General features: G+C 35.8%; 1 protein-coding gene across 4 annotated transcripts in view; it reads right to left on the bottom strand.

The window, feature by feature from the left end:
- The window catches only part of SLC43A3 (solute carrier family 43 member 3), a 78,047-nt gene extending 75,263 nt beyond the window's left edge, over positions 1 to 2,784 (bottom strand). Inside the window, exons 1-2 of one of the 4 annotated variants that reach the window (XM_072425196.1) lie at positions 2,649 to 2,784; positions 1,931 to 1,995 (exon numbers count right to left, since the gene is read on the bottom strand). The gene's annotated coding sequence lies outside the window, so the exon portion shown is untranslated. Of the gene's footprint in view, positions 1 to 1,930; positions 1,996 to 2,419; positions 2,555 to 2,648 lie in introns of those variants that run through there. The other 3 variants (XM_072425193.1, XM_072425195.1, XM_072425194.1) reach the window with 3 other exon arrangements.
- Between the last annotated feature and the right edge of the window lie 2,278 nt (positions 2,785 to 5,062).

The raw sequence follows: 5,062 nt of genomic DNA, 5'->3' as shown, positions 1-5,062 counted from the left end.
GACATATTTCTGTAAGTTACAGGTCTACAATTTAAAAAAAAAAATTTCATGAAAACCTGTAATGCTTTTGGTACAGAAATCTAGACCTCAGTGTAACGCTCAGGTGGTTAAGTTAAGCAACAACACAACATCTGTTCATTTCTAAGTGTGCAAGACCCTGCTTGTGAGCTTGGCAATCATTGTAGTTTGATGTTGTGCTTTGCAACCTGGACCTCCATCCATCACCATCAGGTGTGTTAGAATGAGTATGCAACTCAGCTAGACAACTAATTGACTAGTTTGGACAGCAAGTAGAATTTTGTTTGTATACAATAGGGCTAAGATAAGGCAGCACAGCACAATGACAACAAACCTATAACACTACCACTTATAATCAGAGGAGTTGTGTGGGGGCAAATCAACATGAGTGCAAATGTCAGACTATTAAAAAAAAAGAAATAAAAACCATGACAATTTATTTGGAAAAGGACTATGTACATAACACATTCAAATACCAATATGTGACAATGAGACAAAGGCAACAAGGGGGGTCAAGTAGTAGTTTGGTGTGGAAACCATGCAGACATTTGTACTCAATACTTGTGGAAAAAATGACAACATATTGCTAAAGAATTGCTAAACTACAGAAACTGGCATTACAAACCAGGCACAAAAACAATTCAGCAACAGATGAAACTATCAATCATGAGGATTACAAAAAATCACATCAATGCATACCATCCAAGCAAACTTACTTAATTACCCCCCCACACACACACACACAAACCAGTCCAATTGAAATAGTACAAACAAAAATGCATGTATTTGTATACATTTAAATGTATTTTGACATACACAAACAAGTGAAATCACTAAATGTTCCTTAATACATGTAATATAACATGTTTGCCCATATTCCTTTACTAAAATATTTCATTTCTCTAAAGTCAAACTAGAATGAAATTTTAATCAGGTCACAAATGTTTGTTCACATATTTTTTTACACTCATACTATTTATTGTATGATGACATATTTGAAAGTGCCACTTAGTATATAACCAGCTTGATAGAAATTAGTTTGCAGTGTTGCAACCAAAATAAAAAGTAACAACAAGTGCAACAAATGTAACTATAAATAAAGCAAGATTGTGATTGAGTATATATATATATATATATATTGAGAATGTAACATAAAAAAGTAGCACTTACACAAAAAACATCGAGCATTAAAGATTCAAACTGACCTGTAAAATGAATTGGAGATGCACACAGAACAGGGCGCAGGTGTGCACTAATCAATTGCTATCACCTCACCATTGAGGTTAACATCTACTCCTGAATCGTGCAGCTGAAAAATTTATCGCCTGAATTGGCGTATTCAAGATCTTTGCAGGAAACTGGCAGGCGAGTTCACTAGAGCTCGGGCCCGATTTACGGTATTAAGCTTGCTGAATGGCGTGCACGTACGCACGTCGAGCGTACGCGCATTTTATTGTTGAATCGGGGTGATGGAGCGAGCACTGAAATTTTGACAACAGGGATGAGTGAAATTGCCCAAACTTAGCAAACAACCCCAATAAAGTTAATGCATATATGCAACCTCATCACATGCAGGACTCAAAGACTTTTTAAGGGCAGCCCTAACTCTCTGGAAAGGACTTTACTACTCCTACTTTCTGCACATTTCGCTCCTACTTTCTGCACATTAAAAAGCGCACTTAAAACCCATCTTTTTAAACTTCTCAACCAGTCTACTTCTGTTTCCTAAACCCCTACAAACTCACTCACCCTTCCTATTCTGAGCGGATGGTGCTCTCCTCCTCCGGCTTCATTGTTTGTGTCCTTCTGTCATTTATCACCTCTATTTATTATACAGCTTTGCGTAATTAGTTGGCACTATATAAATACTGTTTAGTAATAATATATATATATAAGTTATTAGTCAACTTACCAGAATGAACAAAGTGATAGATAGAAAACCAAAAAATTATTTAGCTCATAGGCATCCACATGTATCTGAAATAATAAATATAGGTGAAATAAACTCATGTCACTTAAGAAAAAAAAAACTGTTTTCAACATTTTTTGGTGTGCTTTAGCTTTTTGTTCATGTTTTTCAATGATCATAAACATCAGGTGTACTTAACTATTTATCATAACCCTCCCCCCAAAAACAGTTTTTTCTTTTTCAATAGGAATGAGAAATTTTGAGAAAACAGTGGAGCCCCCCTCCATAAAATATTCCTTCTCTAATTAGGCTGCATATTAAAACCTAAGTCAAAGTCTAGATAACTTACACCTATCAACAAGTTCTCATATTTCTATCCTGGTAGATATAATAAAATTATGTGAAATGTTACTAAAATCAATAAAACCAACCATCATCATCACACCATATATTTACAACCAACTAACAATAAGACTCCAAACTGATACCTACCAAAGTTACTGCCTGCATTGAGATTTACAAAACATGAGCTCCTAAAAACCTAATTTCCTGATTAACATTTCCTCTGAATTCTGTATTTGTTCAACTACAATGCATAGACTAGTGTACAGATGTTACAAATTCTGTTGCAGCAACCTTCTCTTTTTCTTCTCTTCTAGTTTTCTCTTCATTACACCCCCTACAATCTGTTTTGTTTGTTTCTGCCAAGATGTTATCTTACCTCTCAAAATGTTCTGTTAATTGCTTGTTTCATCTTTTTAAATATAAATGTCAAGTCTTGCTGACTGCAATTTTTTTTTCGCGGAACAACATAATGTGATATGCTGTGCCAATGTTTACATCTGTCAGTGACGATGACTTCCTTCCCATTTTTAAATACCAGTAAGATGTAACCTAACATCTGCCAGCTATGTCACAATCCTTGTAATGCGGCACAAGACCCAAATTGTTGTGATGGGTCGCCACATGACTGTGTAGTAAATTTTGCATAGTTTGTGAAAAGTGCAAAAATCAGTGGCACATGATGGTATGGGTATACTTTAAAAAAAATATCTAAAAATGCCATGGGTAAATCTTACACATGCAAAATGTTTTTGCAGTAAAAATGAGAATGTTCAAAATGTTATTTTACAATCTTTTTCAAGGCAAATGTAGTAAAAGTCTCAGTTAAAAGGGAGCCACAAAGGGCCCTGATCCACTTGTCTTCACTCAACATGATTGCATGTCTTTGCTACTTTCTTTAAGGCTGATTCATCAAGCAAAATCGTAAGCTCGCTCGCGCATTCATATTCACAATCCAAAATCGTAAGCCTTCGATCAATTTATCAACTAAATTTCAGGCGCAGAGCGGAAGTTAATAACCGAAATGATCTCCCTGCTGGAGCCGTGCATCCCCAGCAGTTTGACACTGACGAGCTTGCATTAACCACCTGAGCGTTACACTGAGGTCTAGATTTCTGTACCAAAAGTGATCCACTGTTTTTCATGAAATTTTTTTTTTAAATTGTAGACCTTTTTTTTTTTCTCTGCCATGTGTGTGTTTTTTTGTTTATTTTGTCATGTAAATTTAGTGGTATCTGTGTGTTCTTCATATTTTAATGTGACCTTTTAGCAAATAGGTTTATTTTGAATAAAGTTTTTGTTAAAATTTTGTATTTTTTTTTGTGAGGTTTGTTTTTGTGATCTCTTTACAATGTCCCAGGACCTCCAATGAAAACAAATTTATTATGCTTGTTTTTAAGCAGTTCCCTTCTATGATTAGTTTGACTGGCTAAAAACAGCACAATTTGCTTATTAAAACTCAGTGTGATATAACCACTATGTGCGTGTGAACTGTTCTATTAGTTGAAAACATTTCCAGAGAAGGATCCTCATTCCGGTAATTTTTTCTTTTTAGGTGTATATTTGTTTCATGTGCACTCATGTATGTACATACATGCATATATATCTGTATGTATGCATTTTTTGTGTGTACATATACATAGAAAAGCGAAATTATGGGAAGAAATAGGCAGAAATAGGCAATGAGGATTTTTTAGGCCATATTGCTTAACATGATTCAAATTATTAAGTGTGTCTATTTCTTTCTATGATTTCTGATGTCATGGGCTTGGCTTCAAGCAACATTCATGGATGATATTGCTTCTGGTTAAAGGAGGAAACCCCCTTTATGTGCTTCCACTACCAAGCTGAGGTAAGTCAATATATAGTTGGGCAAGGTCTAACATGCAATTCAAACATGCATAAACACCCTGAAAGGCTTGAAAAGCAAGAACTTATGTTTGGCTCAAAGTGTACAAACCAGCATGATAGTCCATAATTCGAAAAAGAAACTTAACAAAAAATATATACAAAAAGTATATTAATATGAAATAATATGCTCGTACCTTTGCGCAACATATAACATCGGTTATATGCATACAGCAGGCGTATGTGCAAATGCGTGGCGTTGGCACGTTTTTAGTAGGCGGGAGTAAACCCAGAAGTCTCATATCTGCGTTATCATCATGCTGCGCCCGTTGTTTGCAGAGAGGGACCTGCGCTTCATCATTCAGGTAAGTGAATTTTTAAAAACGTTTTGGTGGGGGGGAGGGGGATTCTTTTTAGTTGCATAATCATACATGGTTGTCCATGTTTGCACATTTAAGTATGTTTTTTATGCATCAAGCATGTTTGCACATTTAAAAGAATTGGAGTGTTACCTCAAAATTTAAACCTACATTTCAAGGAACCCCAATTTATTGGGAATGGTGAGGTGCATAAACCAGAAAATGTGGGTTCAAGTGGGGGGACACTTGCTCCTTGCTATGAAAGTGGGCCCGGGGGTCCGCTTTTTCAATTAAGGACTTCTATGTGCACTTGCTGGAATGGAAAATGCATTCCCAATGTGGAATTTTCAATAGTGTTTGCAATTGAGATCCCCATATCTTCAAATGTTTGAAATCTGGTGGGCTGAGATTTTGGAGATATTTTGGGACTATTATCTATGAGGGTCCTCTGTGCATGTACACAGAGTTGTAAGGCTGCAAGATATGACATGCAGAATTCCCACACACAGATATCACACTTTGCCCATGATGTCGTTACACATACCCACAGAGTGGATATATTTTCCCAGGTATTTTTTTATATAGA

This window comes from Pyxicephalus adspersus, chromosome 10 (assembly GCF_032062135.1).
Source record: "Pyxicephalus adspersus chromosome 10, UCB_Pads_2.0, whole genome shotgun sequence".
Taxonomy (NCBI): Eukaryota; Metazoa; Chordata; class Amphibia; order Anura; family Pyxicephalidae; genus Pyxicephalus; species Pyxicephalus adspersus.
Note: the sequence above shows the minus strand (reverse complement) of the source record. Positions and strands in the feature narration are given on the sequence as shown.